The sequence below is a fragment of the Chanodichthys erythropterus genome, chromosome 22, assembly GCF_024489055.1.
Source record: "Chanodichthys erythropterus isolate Z2021 chromosome 22, ASM2448905v1, whole genome shotgun sequence".
Lineage (NCBI taxonomy): Eukaryota > Metazoa > Chordata > Actinopteri > Cypriniformes > Xenocyprididae > Chanodichthys > Chanodichthys erythropterus.
The window spans coordinates 5,122,403-5,141,222 of record NC_090242.1 but is presented as its reverse complement, the minus strand read 5'-3'; the positions used below and the strand labels follow the sequence as shown (position 1 = coordinate 5,141,222).

Genomic DNA, 18,820 nt, shown 5'->3' with positions numbered 1-18,820 from the left:
TTAGTTTAACATTGAAAGAGAGTGAGGTAAGGTGTAAGGTAAGGTAACAGTAAGGTTTTTAAACTACTTCTAGAAAATGAAGAAGGTTTTGCTTTTTATGTTTTCAATTGAACCTTCGCCAGGAGTTTGATTTACAGGCGATCTAACCAATCATAACGCAGAATCCATTTTGTCAGACAAAGCAGTCAGGGGAGTCAGCAGATTAACATAGGTGGACTTGAACTTGAAAAATGGTGTGTACTGACGTTTTTCCACGCTTGAAACATTTCTTATGATGTTCATTCATGTTTATTCGACGCTATAAATGAACTACTAGAAAGACATAATCGTTTGACAAGCCACTTGAACTGAGGGAGTACAGCAATCTGTTATGACACATTAAAGAGCCACAAAATGGTATTTGTTTAAATTTCTTTAAAAATGACAAAATTTGATACTTTGTTTCATATCAAAAGTAACCTGCTCTGTTATGTCTGCTGAATTTGGAAGCTCATTTGTGAAAGCTCATTTGTGAGGTCAGGCAGTGATGTTGGTGAGAAGGCCTGGCTCGCAGTCTCCGCTCTAATTCATCCCAAAGGTGTTCTATCGGGTTGAAGTCAGGACTCTGTGCAGGCCAGTCAAGTTCCTCCACACCAAACTCACTCATCCATGTCTTTATGGACCTTGCTTTGTGCACTGGTGCGCAGTCATGTTGGAACAGGAAGGGGCCATCCCCAAACTGTTCCCACAAAGTTGGGAGCATGGAATTGTCCAAAATGTCTTGGTATGCTGAAGCATTCAGAGTTCCTTTCACTGGAACTAAGGGGCCAAGCCCAACCCCTGAAAAACAACCCCACACCATAATCCCCCTCTACCAAATTTTACACTTGGCATAATGCAGTCAAGGCAAGTACTGTACCGTTCTCCTGGCAACCACCAAACCCAGACTCGTCCATTGGATTGCCAGACAGAGAAGCGTGATTCGTCACTCCAGAGAACATGTCTCCACTGCTCTAGAGTCCAGTGGTGGTGTGCTTTTCACCACTGCATCCGACGCTTTGCATTGGTGATTTAAGGCTTGGATGCAGCTGCTCAGCCATGGAAACCCATTCCATGAAGCTCTCTACACACTGTTCTTGAGCTAATCTGAAGGCCACATGAAGTTTGGAGGACTGTAGCTATTGACTGCAGAAAGTTGGCGACCTCAGCATGCGCTGACCCCGCTCTGTGATTTTACGTGGCCTACCACTTCGTGGCTGAGTTGCTGTTGTTCCCAATTGCTTCCACTTTGTTATGATACCACTAACAGTTGACTGTGGAATATTTAGTAATGAGGAAATGTCACGAGTGGACTTATTGCACAGGTGGCAATCTAACACTGTACCATGCTTGAACTCACTGAGCTTCTGAGAGCGACCCATTCTTTCACAAATGTTTGTAGAAGCAGTCTGCATGCTTAGGTGCTTGATTTTACACACCTGTGGCCATGGAAGTGATTGGAACACCTGAATTCAATGATTTGGAGGTCCCAATACTTTTGGCAATATAATGTATAGGCTACTTTTGCAAACTAGTCCTATGTTTTTTAAAAAGCTTTAAAAGCCATATATTTCCATAGTAAATTGCCTGTATTGGCTGTAAATGGTCTTTTGCATGTCTGATCTTGGTCACTTACAGGCTTGTTAAAGAAAACATAATACCTTTTTATGCATGTGCTTAAAAACCTTAAAACACTTGAACCCAGATAATTGCTGCTCACAGCTCTATTTATTATTATTTTAGACAGGCGCCAGGCTGCACCAGTTTGTTTTTATTGCCGTTTTCGGAGCTTGTGGCGACTACAGGGACCGTGTTTTTTTTTTACAGTGTGTTCAGGGGACAGGCAGCTAGCGGATAGTGAGGAGATGTTTGCTGTATGTGACAAAAAATGTTTTGGCCTAAAAACACGTGACATCACTTACTTCAATATAATTTAATGAAGACCAAAAATAGATAAAACAGCTAATTCTGAAGTAACCTACAAAATGTTTGAAAGGAGTCCTTGTGTAAGCTGAGAAGGTCAAGAAGGGACAAAAAGAAAGTCCTTTCTGTTTACAACTGTAACAATTATTTTTATGTGCAATCCTGAATCACTTAATGTGTGACTGTACTGGTGGGGAATCAGGGGAACATATACTTATACTTGCTATACTTAACATATACTTTATTATGTGCAAAGACACTCTTTTTTTTTTAACCCAGAGTAAACCCAGGCTACGTGACACCAAAACTGTAATGGAGTTGACCCTGTGGCTGATAGGCACAGGTATCTGATCATTCACGCCCCTTTAAGCGTGCCGGATTGTGGGACGTGTGCACACTTGGCTCTTGAATTGCCTTTGAATAATATATGCACCCATGCAGTGTGGTTATATATCACTCCACATGTTCTCATAAGCTCCCTCTATGGGACACAGGTCTACATTTCACTGCTATAAGCACATGTGAAAGCAAGGGGGCGTATGCGCTATTAAACTGTAGCACAAAGACAATTTGCACTAGAATAGAAAATGTGAGGTGTTTGCCAATGTAGAAGTTGGTGCCACAATGATGTGTTGGTTGCAAGGGCATTTCTATACAGTTCTGAAGGCACTAAGACTTTTTCCTAAAAGTATAGCTCAACTGGTAGAGCATAGCACTAGTAACACCCAGGTCATGGGTTTGATTCCCAGGGGATGCATACTGATACCATTTTTTTATACTGAATGAACTGTGAATTTAAATGGGAGTTGCAAAAAGCAACACTAAAGGCATGTCAGGTGTGATTGTTTTCTATTCTATATCAGTATGGAAACTGTAGATGAAAGAGAGAGAGAGAGAGAGAAAAAATAACAGTCCCGTTAAAGTATTAAATACTAGAATTGATCAAGGTGTATCAAAGACTCTGTGATCCATTTCACATGATATATGCACTGTGGAACACAGACAACACCCTCAAGAAAAAATACACTAATTCCTTATTATTAGTGAACATATCATGAAATATTTAAGAAGCATAAATGATGTATCGAATGAATAAATTAATGATTAATTGCTCCATGCATGATTATTAATCAGTGTTAACTAGCCAAAAAAAGCCCTTTTATTTTGTCTTGTAGAAGTCATGTACATTAAATATGAAGACTGCAATGTGGTCACAATGATTCCATTGAATAATTTTGCAGTTTTTTACACTCTTAAAAGAAAAGGTTCTACATAAACATTTTAGGAGTTCTTTCAGGCACTTCATTTATAGATGCTTTAATTGTAATTAAATTTGCGGATTAAACGGCTCGTAAAATACTTAATCACTCCACACCCGTAAGACCTTCATTAATCTTTGGAACACAAATTAAGATATTTTAGTTGAAATTAGATGGCTCCGTGAGGCCTCCATAGGGAGCAATGACACTTCCTCTCTCAAGACCCATAAAGGTACTAAAAACATATTTAAATCGGTTCATGTGAGTACAGTGGTTCAATATTAATATTATAAAGTGACGAGAATATTTTTGGAGTGTTTTTAGTACCTTTATGGATCTTGAGAGAGGAAATGTCATTGCTCCCTATGGAGGCCTCACAGAGCCGTCGGATTTCAACTAAAATATCTTAATTTGTGTTCCGAAGATTAATTACTGAGGGTGGGGTGTTGATGGTGTCCCCTTGTTAGTTAGTGCTCTACGTAGACCACATATTCTGCATATATGGAACAGTGGTAGTGGAATCAGCTTTACATGAAACTTATACTGACATTATTTTTCTCTCTCCTCAAAGTTGTTCTGCATCCACACCGAACAAAACCAATTCAAACAGTCCCTTTTTTACTGTATGTTCATGTAATGAAAAGAACTTAAACACCTGACTATGCCTCCAAATGAAATTGGAATCTGCAACTTAAAAAAGCATATCAATTGTTTCAGTATGTTTTAAATATTTTTTCAATACTTTTGAGCTGCTGTTGTAGCAAGAGTAGAGGCTTTATACTATATTTAAAGATTGGAACATTAGGTCTTCATTTCGATCATGCTGTGTTTACAAGCATTTGCAAATAACATCAGAAAGATCCTTGATTTTGATATTGGGTAAGCTTGTATAAAAAGAAAATTTAAGAACTTCAGAAAAGTGTTAATTGACTGCATTTTGTGTGAAAATGACAAATTGTGTTAACAGCATGGTCACGAAAGATGGATGTTGCTCTAATTGTGTTTAAAGTTTTGAAAAGTGACTACAGATTGAACAAAAGTATGATAGCAATTGTAAAAAAAAGACATTTAAGGCCAATTCACACTGCACCAACAGATGGCAACAGACACTTCTTTTGTTGGATCAGTGTGTTAGCCCTGTCCGTGAACATGTTCAATCGACACTAGTCGGGTCCTGGAACATCTCAGAAGAGACGCACTGTAATCTGGAGATTGTCTGCGTTTGTCGGTGCAGTGTAAATTGGCCTTTATATTAAACCTTTTTGGCATTAACTTCAGTCAAGAACCGTAGGGTTCTATATGGAACCTTTTAAAAGAAGCATTACAAAAGTTCATTATTTAATGCAAAAGTTACTTTAATAAAATATAGATACCTGATACATAAATCAAATAGTTGCTTAGTATTTATTATATTGTGAGGTTACCTAATCCATCAGTCAAGATTCTGCAAGAACAACAATCTAAACATCAAGACACAAAAAAAGTATTTTTTTTTAACACTGGTTGTAATTGTTTTAACACTGTAATGCTCTATAAATTGATGTTTCCATGCAAGTAAAAAAGATCAAATTCATAAACCGAAATACTGACAGAACTGAGAAATACTGCACAAAATCTGTACTTTCCAAAAAAAGACCATATTTAAGAATATATATATTAAAAAAATAAAAAATTTCTGCAAATTTTCTTCAGGTACAAAATTATATACTGCTACAATCAATGTAAACAAAATATGTTAATAAAGACAAATAATAAATATGATCTTTTATAAATTAATTGTTCTTGGGTCTTCTGAATTCTTTCTGGACACATTTCATGAGATTTTTCAAGAATTGACGCAGGGGGATTTCATCTTGGTCTTCATCAGCAGGTTTGCAGGTGCTCTGAAAGACAGTAAATGTCATGGTTATTCTACTCTGGTAGGATGAAGGTGTTGTACGGAGAAGACATCACATTACAGAGTTCAACTTACTCCTCCATGGTTGCTGTTATACATATGCAAGTTCCTCATTAGTCTCTTGTCAGTACGGAAATCGTCGTATTTACTTCGCACAGAAACCTCCGTCTTCAGTTCTTGCTCAGCATGGCAGAAAAAGTCATGCTGCAAAGATATTGAAACCACAGGTAAAACCAGGCCTCAAATTCATGGAATTCAATTGTCAGCATTATACATGAAATTAATAAATTATAATGCTTCAGCCTCATAAATGTTACCACATAAGAGACTAGCAAAAGTCCATAAAAATCTATTTGCACAAACCCCCAAAAAGCTTATTAGGCTCTGATCATGAAAGAAATATGCTGGATAGTTGTGTTAATATACTAGTATTGTGAGTCAATGAAAATTCATCTCACCTCACAGCTCTCCTTCTCAGGCTTCAGTTCTTTCAGGTAGATTTCTTTTCCCTAGAAATAACAGGTAAAATGAATATTGCAATCATGCTCTGCTCAATATCTGACAGTACAGACAGTTTTGGCTTATTATAGTTACTATACTAATGTTAAATCTTACCTTGTGCTCCTCTGGGAGTCTTTTCATTGTGCCGTTTAGCTCATCAATAAGCTCTCCCAATATAGTCTTGTCATCATTTTTCAAAGAAGCACTGGAGACGAATACAGCGAAAGCGAGCAGTAGTATAGTCTTCATCATTTTGTCTGTCCGCTTGGATTTCTCAAGACTTCGGTTGCTTGAAGGCCAGAGGTCTTGATTCCCCTCTGCTGTACGCTGTGTTTATATACTCTCAAAAAGGCGAGACTTGGCTATGCAGATTTCTTTTTGCATCGTAAGCTAAGCGACGTTTATTGGTTGATTATGCCGCGCTCAATGATTATCTTGATTGAAATGAGATGTGGTTGATGATACTTGTCATATTGTCCTGATTTCCTGGAACTGACACTGACAAACTGCCAAGAAAGATCATAATGATTTTGAGTAGCAGGCCTCTAGATGAGGTGCTGAAGGCCGCATCCTCACTGTGTGCTTGTGCAAATAAGTTTCATTATTGCAAAATGATCAATACTGATAGGTTTCGCTGCAAATCTGCATGTGGTCGTACTTGCTTAGTGCCTACAGTTGTGTTAATAAAGTGGAGATGAATTAGTCATGCAGATGACGCCATCAAAGGTCCAATGAATAATAACTTTTAAAATCTAATTTTAACATGTTGGTTGGCTGAACTCAAATGTTAAAGACAATTTTAGAAACATTATATAACTTGAAAAAAAAAAAAAAAAAAAAAGAATACTCAAGTTAAAATGTATGAACAAACCAAATACCATATGTACAATTATTAAATAAATAAATAAATACAAGTTATTTTTTTTTCCACAGTATATGCATTGTTTTATCATGTAAAACCTTATTCACTACATTTTGTTTGTGCTTTTTTCTTTAAAATAAAGACAATTTGGTTTGATATCTTGATACATTTTTTAATATTATATATATATATTATATATATATATATATAATTTTTTTTTCTTTAAATAAAAATAGTGTTAAAATAACTGCTCATGTTAGCTCAGGTCCATGAGATAAAATCAACAGATTCAACTTTATTTTTAAAGTATTTTTCATTGTTAGTTTGTGTTAACTAATGTTGTTAACCAATGAGAACAAATGGAACCTTTTCATAAAGCGTTCCCAAATATTGATATCAAATGTTTAACTAATAATTTTAATTCTTTATTCATCATGGAAATAAATGCGCAAAATAAACCTTAAAGTGGAGGAAAAAGTACTGAGAGATTCAGAGAGAGCTGACAGAGACAGAAATACCACCAGAAATACTATATATTTGGCACAGCTAAATATACAATTTATAATAATGTATATTTATGTGAATATTGATTTAAGTTCACTTAAATTAAAAGTTGTTATAATTTTGCAACATTCTGTATTTGTTAATAAATAATAAATAAAAACATTCTGTTAATTTGATTTAATGTGAAAATATATTGATTACAAATTTTAATGTTGAATGTTGAATTTTTAATGTGAAATGACCAGTGATTAATTACAGAAGTCTTGTTTTTTTTTTTTTTAAATCAATCGACAGCCCTGGTCCAAATATTTTTGATGCCACCATTACAGATCCTGACATGAGGGCACAAATAATTGATAATGATTCAGAAATTAGAATCTGAAAATATATATATTTTTTAATATTTCAGAAAAAAAGCAACTAAATGTACAAGCTACTATTAGTCAGGTTGAATTACATTGTGCCTCCTTCATGAAACAAATAACAAATTTGTAAACTGTTGAATTCAATTTAACAACAATTAATGTAAGTATAATTTTGAGGACAATTTACACAGATGTTTGTTCTGCTCATGTTTTACAAACAAGGTGTGCTGCAAACTGCTTGTTATGTGCTAATAGTTTTCAGATTTGGCTCAAGTAGTTGCAGGGAGGCTGATAGTCCTTAAGTTTAGATCATGCTTAAAAATAAACTGAACTTTGATTCTGTCACCTCTGACTAACAGTCTTTCTTCTCTCATCTGATCTGATGCATCAGTGTAGGTAGGAGTTGAGTGTGTTGATACTGCACTTTGTGATTTCTGAGCACTGGTCCTGATTCTTCCTGATCCTGTAGAAATGCTCCACATAGTTGGATCGTCCCAGGAGCTCAACAAAATCCTCGTCGTGGGTGATAACAAGCAGCTGGAAGTTGCGTTGACGAGAACGACTCTTGATTATCCTGCAAAGAAACCAATGCATATCTTTTAGTTGGTAAAAGTGTCAAATAGAAAATAAAAGTTCTTGTTTTGTCATGTTGCTCTTGCTGTGAATAAATTGTGTTTTCTGTTTAAAGATTTGCTGTATTCATGTTTTTTTTTTTTTTTTAATAAAGACTTACTCCACCAGTGCGTGTGCCAAGGACTCTATATTTTCTCTGTCTAAATTGGTGGTGGGCTCATCCAGCGCCAGAATCCCACAGTTCAGACAGAACGTCTCAGCCAGAGCCAACCGTATTATGAGGGAGGCGAGAACCTACAAGCAAACATGCAGTAAAGCCACGGATCTAAAAACATTCATTGATTAAATAAAACTCCTTTTATTTAACGTACATTCTGATCTAGTGACTGACAGACCAATGAAATTATCAGCACCAGTCGATAATCGGGTCTGCTTGACTGTCACCACCCTCTTCTCAGCTCCCAAATCTACCGACAGCTTAATCATAATGTGCACTTCACAAATATTTTTAAGCAAATGAAAATACTGTGTAAATCACATTTGATTGGGAACCTTGGGTGATTCTAAGAAAGAAAAAACATTTCATTGAAGAAACACTAGATGGATGTAGCTGCTTTTTGACCTTTTGTCCAGCACTGCAACGTCCCCGCATGTCCAAAGCCGTGTCTCCTTTGACCATTACCACTCTATAGTTATAAGTCCTCCTTTTCAGTCCAGCAGAGGCGTTCTCATCCACATCAGAGCGAATCTCTACGTACTCAATGTCTGTGGGAGATCAGGAGACATACTCTTGACATTATGGTAAAAAGTCACTAGATATAGTAAGTCTCAAACAGTCAAACAAAGAGTTGATATATTATCAAGCAAGACTTTGAGCAGGGTTCCTAAAATCCTGTCCTGCAGAGTTTAGTTCCAACCCAAATCAAACACACCTAAACAGGCTAATCAAGGTCTTCAGATTTACTAGCAAACTGCAGAGAGGTGAGTTTGATCAGGGTCTAACTAAACTCTGCAGGACTGTGGCCCTCCAGGGCTGGATTCGAGGAACCCTGATTTAAAGGGTTAATCCACTTTTAAATAAACTTTTTCCTGATAATTTCCTCACCCCCATGTCATCCAAGATGTTTGTGTCTTTCTTTCTTCTGTCAAAAAGAAATTAAGGTTTTTGATGAAAACATTCCAGGATTATCCTCAATATAGTGGACTTCAATGGCCTCCAGATGGTTGAAGGTCCAAATTACAGTTTCAGTGCAGCTTCAAAGGGCTTTAAACGATACCAGACGAGGAATACGGGTCTTGTCTAGTGAAACAATCAGTCATTTTCTTAAAAAAATACAACTGTATATGCTTTATAAACACAAATGAAACACCTATTCTACCTACAGAACGAATGTGGCACCAGTTCTGTTTTTTTCCATTAGTTGAATAGGGAAGGCATAGGACATACAGCATAAGTGTTTTGAAGAATGCGGAAACCGGAAGTATGTTCAAGGTGATATTTTGTGTTTATAAAGCATATACAGTTGTATTTTTTCCAAATATGACAGATCGTTTCGCTAGATAAGACACTTATTCCTCGTCTGGTATCGTTTAAAGCCCTTTGAAGCTGCACTGAAACTGTAATTTTGATCTTCAACCATCTGGAGGCCATTGAAGTCCATTATAAAGGAGAATAATCCTGGAATGTTTTCATCAAAAACCTTAATTTCTTTTCGACTGAAGAAAGAAAGACACAAACATCTTGGGTGACATGGGGGTGAGTAAATCATCAGGAAAAGTTTATTTCAAAGTGAACTAATCCTTTAAAGGGTTAGTTCACCCAAAACTGAAAATTCTTTTGAATTAATTGAATTGAATTAATTAGTCATTCTTATGTCGTTCCAAACCCTTAAGACTTTCGTTCATCTTTCGGAACACAAATTAAGATATTTTTGATGAAGTCCCTCCATAGACAGATATACATAACCACACGAGAATAAACCTCATTGGTTCTCGCACACGTCTAGCAAACATGCTTGGGTTTCCATTTACCATAGCTGATGTGTGCACTGATGAATGTTTATGTGAATAAAAGACAATTAAATACATTCTTCATATGATGCGATCGTGTCTCTTCAGCAAATTTGGACTAAACAGCTCAATTCATATGGATTAATTTTACGATCTCTTTATGAACTTTCTGAAGCGTCAAAATGGTAATCGCATAGCTATGGAGGGAAAGAAATCTCTCAGATTTCATTAAAAAGGTCTTCATTTGCATTCCGAAGATGAAAGAAAGTCTTACGGGTTTGGAACGACATGAGGGAGAGTAATTAATGACAGAATTTTAATGTTTGGGTGAAATAACCATTTAAAAAAATTCATGCAAACAAAGCCATAATAGCAGACAAACATTTGTGTTTAAAGGCAGACCTTGTCCTCTGTATGTGCTCCGCCATAAATCTCTGATGATTTTATTAATCTCCTCCATCTTCATGCTGTGAAACTTCATTATTGTTCTGCAATGATAAAAAAAAAGCTGTATTTGTATCCATAAATACTGGGGATGCATGATATACCTGTACCATATCAAATCACTAACTGTTAATATAAGATTTTTCTTTTCTTTTTTATTGGTATCGGTCAATATTGATTATTTAGTTGTGCATGCTAGGCTTGTTGCAGTAGTCGGTATTACTGGTGTTCGGCCGTACACAGATTACATTACTTCACTGAAGAAATAAAATCCATTTAGTTCAGTTGGACAACAGATGCTATAATTATAAACTGAAAGCGTCTGTTCTGCTCCAAACAGCATGATTGGGAGAGTCATTGCACAGTGCAGCAAGAGTTAGATCATTTCACTGATCATGTGATGAGCGTAAGGGGCGATGACTGACAAGACGATGGCGGTCGATTTGGAGCATGACAGATCCTGTATATATCAAATATCTTGCAAAATGTGCGGTCAGTACTGCCGCTCCCTATACACAATACACATGATCTCAAGTGAAAAACGATTTCAATACCCAGCATATAGAAAGCGGCTCCCTGATGCATGCAAATTATAGGCCTATACACAGAGTACGTGTGATCGCATGAGTGAGCGTGCATTCAAAGCGATTTCACCCCCACCTGGTGTTGTCTCAAGTTTATATACCGTTGTGAAAATATCCTCACTGTGACATCCCTAGTGCATGCTTATTTTCATATATTTTCTGCATTCAGATTACTTTTGCTATTATTTAATTCTCACTTAAAGTAAATCTTTAAAAACATAACTCTTCAGTTTCTTAATTTGAGATTACTTTTTCAAACTGTAAATTATAATGTTGTGATGCTTAAGTACACTTAAAAATATTTAATAAAACATGTCCATGAGTCTGATAGACTTTTCCTCAAGCCACTTCCTGGATGTCTTTGCAATTTGGGCAGGAGCATTGCATCTGACCATTCCTCTTTAGATAACTTTTCATTTTAGGAAAGCAGGCCATTCTGCAATAATCGCCTGTACTTTAACGCATTAAATGATTTTTCACAGTGAAGTAGCTCACCAATACCAGCAGCTAAAACGGCTCCCCACACAATGACACTTTTCCTGCTTTACTGTGGCAGAGATGCACTTATTATATTTCTCAACAGATTTTTGAAAACACCGCAACTTGTGTTTCATTGAGATTCATCACTCCACATGACCAAACTGAATCAAACTTCCCATATTCTGCCTTCAAAACTTCAAAAAACTTCATTCTGTCTTTGATGTTTTTTCTGGGACAGCAATACATTTTTAAGTAGTGCATTTGCTTAAAGGTGCCCTAGAATTTAAAACTGAATTTACCTCGGCATAGTTAAATAATTAAGAGTTCTGTACATGGAAGTGACATACAGTGAGTCGCAAACACCATTGTTTCCTCCTCCTTACATAAATTTGATTTGAGCAAAAGATCTCAACACAACACCGACTGTGATGCAACAGTCAGGATCATTTATATGTACACCCCCGATATTTGCATATGCCAGCCCATGTTCAAGGCATTGGACAAGGCAGTATTAACGTCTGGAGGAGCACAGAGCCGAATCAACAGACTTTATGTAGGTAAGCAAGCAAGGACAATTATTTTCGTTATTTTCATTATTAAACACTTGCAGTCTGTATATTTCATAAACAACTATGAAACTCATTCAGAATCAAATGTAAACGTTCAAATAAATACTATACTTACATGATCTGATATGCTGCATGACGAACACTTTGTAAAGATCCATTTTGAGGGTTATATTAGCTGTGTGAACTTTGTTTATGCAATGTATTTTACAGTTGCAAGATTGGGGGCAGGGAATGCGAGCATTTAAAGGGGACACACACAGAATCGGCACATTTTTAATTATGCCCCAAAATAGGCAGTTAAAAAACGTAATTATAAAAAAAATCTATGGGGTATTTTGAGCTAAAACTTCACAGACACATTCAGGGGCCACCTTAGACTTATGAAAAAGGGTTCTAGGGCACATTTAAATCTGACAAATTTGCTGACCAATAAGTTGTGCTTAAGACAATTAAAAGCTTAGCTTGTGTAGCAAATTTTATTTATTTTTTATTTTTGCCCAGGAGTGTGTGTGTATGTATTGTGCAGATACATAAACATTTTTGGCAATTAAACTAAATGAAGACACACCGTTCTGATTTATTAGAACTGGTTTGTAAGAGTACAAATAATTTGACCAAATGTGAGAAAATACGGTAATTTGGTCAACTAGGTTTTTTTCCTTACCCTTTTATTAGAATTTATATTAGTCGAAATCTTGCATCTGTGTCCTATCAGATTGCCACACTTCCTCTACTCTTCTGCACCATCAGCAATGATGTTATCATGGTGAGAAGAACGGGTCAACTGGTTTAATGTGTGGCTCATTATTTCATTAGATAGAGCTGCTTTACTAGCCTGCACCCAAACAACGGCCTAGAAAGCAGAATACTATGAACAGCTGTCTGTGTGCGCTGTCCATTTGATCAGCTATTAAGAATATAAGTGACGTCACAAGCATAAAACCTAATTCTCAGCCTTGGCAAGTGTCCAATAAATCTATTTAAAGGTGCCCTAGATTGTTTTTTTACAAGATGTAATATAAGTCCTAGGTGTCCCCTGAATGTGTCTGTGAAGTTTCAGCTCAAAATACCCCATAGATTTGTTTTAATTATTTTTTTTAGCTGCCTATTTTGGGACATCATTAACTATGCACTGATTTTTACAGCACGGCCCTTTAAGAGATGCGTTCCCTCTGCCCCACAAGCTCTCGATACATCGCATAAACAAAGTTTACACAGCTAATATAACCCTCAAATGGATCTTTACAAGAATTTCGTCATGCATGCTGTATGCATGCTTCGAATTATGTGAGTGAAGTATTTATTTAGATGGTTATGTTTGATTTTGTGTGAGTTTGAGGCTATGCTCTGTGGCTAAAGCTAACATTACACACTGTTGGAGAGATTTATAAAGAATGAATTTGTGTTTATGCATTATACAGACTGCAAGTGTTTAAAAATGAAAATAGCAACGACTCTCGTCTCCGTGAATACAGTAAGAAACGATGGTAACTTTAACCTCATTTAACAGTACATGAGCAACATGCTAATGAAACATTTAGAAAGACAATTTACAAATATCACTAAAAATATCATGTTATCATGGATCATGTCAGTTATTATTGCTCCATCTGCCATTTTTCGCTGTTGTTCTTGCTTGCTTACCTTGTCTGTACACAGATCCAGCCGTTAATACTGCCTTTCCTTGTCTAATGCTTCGAATGGGCTGGCATTATGCAAATATTGGGGTCATACATATTAATGATCCCGACGGTTACGTAACAGTCGGTGTTATGTTGAGAGCCGAGTGTTTTCCGGAAGTCTTTTAAACAAATGAGATTAACATAAGAAGGAGGAAACAATGGAGTTTGAAACTCACTGTATGTCTTTCCATGTACTGAACTCTTGTTATTTAACAATTCCAAGATAAATTCAATTTTTCATTCGGGGGCACCTTTAAGGCACAGTAATTAGCAATTATAGAGACTTATAACAGTTAGGTTTGGTTTTTTGTACCAGTTGTCGACCAATATGGGTTTTCCATTGACCACTGGTGTGAAAAAATCTGCTTGTAGAATTTTCAGTAGATATCTTTGGATTGCTGGAATACACCAAATGTAAACTTCAGCTATCTATTTCAGAAGGAAAGAACGTTTTCTGTGTGTGTGCTCCCTAATGCCAGGGTCAGTGCCACAAAGGCCCTGTTTACACCTGATAATAAGATGTGTTTTGGTCGATCGTATAATCGGACTTATAACATGAAAGTAAGGTTAATAATATAACTTAGAGAACAAAATTCAGAATTTGCAATGGTACCACAAGGAAGAGAAATGTCACAAGACCTGAGGAAGAAATTTCTTTACACCAGAAAGGTGAAGGCTACAAGAAGATCAGCAAAGCTTTACTTATCAGTTACTTATCTAGATAGATGTTGCAAAATGTCGCCAATTTGTTCATTCCGTGCCTAGATGACTTGGTGCTGTCATTAAAAATCATGGAGGCCAGGCCATACAGAGTACTAGATGAGTACTTCCTTCAGAAATGGAAGTTTCTTTGGTTGTGCTCATAAAACATTAAATGTAGTCGAGAGTTATTATTATTTTAAGCAATATTTACTGAAATTTCCCTAAAAAGAATCTGAAAACAGATATTTTTTTTTATCCAATGATAGGACACATCCGGTGTTTGCTAGAAGCTGTGACAAACCCTGAAACCTTGAAAGAATATGTTGTGGTTTTAAGAGTTGCGCAATTTGGCCTATATACTATTTCTGGAGCAAACTGTCAGTCCAAAATAGATATTATGCAATAAATGCTGTTGATTTATGAATTTATTCACAATTGAGCAGTACTAAGTAACTAATAGACCACTATAGCTACTTTGTTTCCAGGACTTATTATTCAATATTTGGAGTGAAATAACTATAGTGACAACTGTGATCCATTATTTAGTAAAGAAAAGTTATTGACAATTTACAAATTGAAGAAATTGAAAACAAATGCCTGAAAAAGTCAGGATAACAAATCTTCACTGCAGATAGGTAGATGACGGCAGAACGATTAAAACACCCACAGGTCTGCTGATGTAACTTCTGTGAAGACACAGGACGATACTAATCTAAACCAGTGATGATGATGATTTGTGACTTCCTCTGTATATTCCTCAACGGAAACCAGCAACATCATTTCGACCACCATTTTTAATATTAATGCTTACTGCTTTAATAATGTTGATGAAATTGTGTATTTATGCAGGCAGAGACCAATGAAAACTAGCTAAAATTCGGACAAGGCAAATTAATGTATATTGTACAAAGATCTCGATCTGGTCAGTGCTCGTGCCTCGACACGCTTAGCCATTTTATCTGATTCAGTATATTTCACAAAGGAACTGAATTTAGTGTCAGTACTAGTCTCACAATTGTGTGGAAACATGTCATATTCCAGTGTATTTGCCCATGTGACATCACATCACAGATCCTGCAATATCCAAACAAACTGCTTTCGGAGCTTGGTTAAATGCTTTGTTTTTAATGCTATGGAACTGCCAGGATCTTTTAATGGTACAAAGACCTTTTATGTGTCAAAAGACTAAGGAAAATTTGATTTATCATATCATGAACCCTTTAAACTACAATAACAATCAAAGCCATTTCCTACAAAAAAGAAGATGCAGACTTCTTTTTTATGACTTTTCTGCATTTTTACATTTTTGCATTAGCTTTTTCTAATTTTATTGGGTATCACAGTACTGTGATTATTGTTTGTTCTTATATGAAAAATTGCTTTCTATGTTTCTCATATGTAAATCACTTTGTATAGTCTCATCTGCTGAACAATTTCTCAGGACTTTCCAAATCACTTTTATACAAAAATGTGTATATTGTGTAATGTATTGTTTTGGACTGAGTTTTGTATATATTACAATATAATTCTACTTATACTATCAACACCTAACCATTGCTATGGTTACAATCATGGTAAGTATTTTAGCGTCTTTTTGGGGAGTCCCTGTGATATCAAGCCCACCAGTTAGTGATGATTCAACTGCATCATTAGTGCTAAAAGGTTGAGTCAGACTTCCTTCAGTCTAGGTAATCACGTACATGCCCTGTTGCTGAGTGCTGCTTCTTACTGTCTGCCGAAACACATCAAAACCAAACCTACACACTCACAAACCGCTACCTGAAACTACCCTTCAGAAAACTCCTGATAACCTACTTACTGGTCTAGAGCTTTATAGTAGATGTCTAGGTCTTTATTTGCCAACTCTGTTGTTCTCATGACAATCATTTTGTCTCTGTAGAGATCCTCGGCCCGGCAATACTGATCCTCACTGAGCTCTTTACGAAAACGGAGGATCTCGTCCTCGTAGCCTTTCTGTCGACCGAGAGCCACACTGCGGTTCTTTTTCAGGTCCTCCAACTTTCGCTCCACTTCTCGCCGCTCACTTGACAACAGAAGAAACACTCTTTAAGATACACACTAATTTGAACTCTCACACTTTGTAAAAAATTATACAAACTATTAGGCATTTAAGTAATTTAAGAGTTAGTGAGATTAATTCATTTAGAGTTATGGAAACCAAAGTACATACTCGGCATATAGTCTACTGAGACTCTGAAAGTGTGTCAAACATTGTCAGGACTTCCTAACTGGTACTTGGTAGTTCATGTTTGTGTGATCTCATACTTCCGCAGCTGCACGACTTGCATGTTGCCCATCTCCTTAAGCAAGGCTTCACGTTTTCTAGACACCTCTTTCAGCTCCTCCACACGCTTCCGTAAGGTCAAGTTATCCTGTAGCCAGCGCTCTTGAACCTGTTAAAAAAATCCCACAATCATATATCCACAAACAAAATGGCAAACAGAAAAACACATGTTTTATTTTAGGAAAAACAGAAATGTAAGCACATTACGACAACACAAGCGTTCAGATGTGGATTGCTGAACAAGTGGGCTCAGCTGGTTAATCAGCTAAAAATTTTGCAATTTCAAATTACCACCTGACAACTGCATCCAAAAGGCTGATTAAGAAAAATAAGATGACTTGTTCAGAATAACAATGACAGGAATTTCAGATTTGATGAGTGACCTTAAAATAATGCAGATTATTAAATATTTCTTAATTTTACATTTAACATTTCTGTTTCTTTTCTGAATCTTTAAACTTTTATTTCCAGGATTAAATCCTGGATTTAAAGTGTCTAAGACTTTTGGCTTCCTTTATATATGCCATCAGCCACTTAATTAATTAGATATTGGTTAACAAAATCAACAGTGTTTAAACAAAGCTGGAGGTTCATGCTGACATTTCATTCATTAGCCTCTTTCACACCATTAAATGTATTTTTTTTCTGTACATTTTTGGTCAACAAAGTCCCTGCTTGCACAACATCAGCTCTATGCAGGTGTGAAAATTATTAGAAATTTGTCATAATCTGCTGACATTTGCATCTCTTGCTAGATTATTTATTTATTTATTGTTGTTTGCGTGTCTGCATTTTAATTTTGTGAATAGAGGGCCTATGCAACAACAAAGCAAAACACATGAAGCTTTGCTTGACCTTCTGAGTGTCAATATCTTGTCGGATGTTGCCCATGTCTTTATTGGTCTTCTCTCTATGTTTTTCAGCCTCGTGTAGTTGTTTGTCCACCTCTTGTAGCTCTCAGTTTCTTTTTGCTAAATAAGAAAAAGTCAAAGAAAATAAAGGGGAAAAAAACTTGCATATATTAGGACATGAGAGCTAAGAGATTGCACAAAATATTTGCATACCTCTTTGTAGGTGTCTTTGCCCTCTTCAATGTACTTGGTGATCTCTTTTTCAAGTTGGGTCAAGTTTTTTACTTTTTCCTTGATTGCATTTATCTAAAAGAAAGTGTAAAGTTTTAGTCAACTCTAATAAGCAATGACTTTGTCTTGCATTAAAGTAAAAATCCACAACCTTTCATGCAAGATATTGTGGATAATAATTTTACAGAAAACAAACTATGGGTCACATAAAACCTAAAACAAAAATGCAAAAACAAGTAAACCCGCACCTTTTTTTGCCCTTCTGCCTGTTTCTGCATCCTGCGCTTGGCAAGGTCCTGTTTCTCTAGCTGAAGCTTCTCCAGAGTTGCAGCTAGATGAGACATCTGCTCCTTTGCATCCTAATAAACAAAAATCACGACACAACAGTAAAAATATGATTACACCACCGTTCTAAAATCTGGGCTCTGTAAAATTTTATGTTTTTGAAAGAATCCTCTTATGCTTGCCACAGCTGCATTTATTTGATCAAAAATACAGTAAAAACTGTTGGAATTATTATTACAATTTCAAATAACTCTTTTCTATTTTAATATACACTGCCCGGACAAAAAAAAAAAGAAGGTTGAAATGGAAATAAATGTTGTGAGGTTATTTCCATCAAGAGGTGATTTTTGATCTTGTATTGACAATGAAAGAGGTGAGCACTCTGTAAAGTCTCCTCCAGCACATCCCAAAGACTCTCAATGAATTTAAGGTCTGGACTCAGAGGTGCCAATTCACATGTGAAAATGATTCTTCATGCTCCCTCCTAACCATCCTTTTACAGTTTGAGCCTAATGAATCTTGACATTGTCATCCTGGAGTATCATGGCTCCTACATGTGGGTTTAAGAGATGAAAAGCTACACACTCCATCAATTAGGTGTAGAAGAACTGTTGCTAATCATATAACATGCTAGAAACATAATAATCACTTTAATAATGATCCAATTATAAACTCTTAAGCATTTGCCAATTAAAATCCAAACAGTGACTTTTTTTTGGCCGGGCAGCGTATTTTAAATCTAATAAATGCCTGTAATTTTTAGCAGCCATTATAC

The 18,820-nt window shown here is 36.1% G+C and overlaps 1 pseudogene; it reads right to left on the bottom strand.

Moving 5' to 3' along the window:
• Nucleotides 1–7,188: 7,188 nt before the first annotated feature.
• The window catches only part of LOC137012900 (DNA repair protein RAD50-like), a 39,288-nt pseudogene continuing 27,656 nt past the window's right edge, over nt 7,189–18,820 (bottom strand).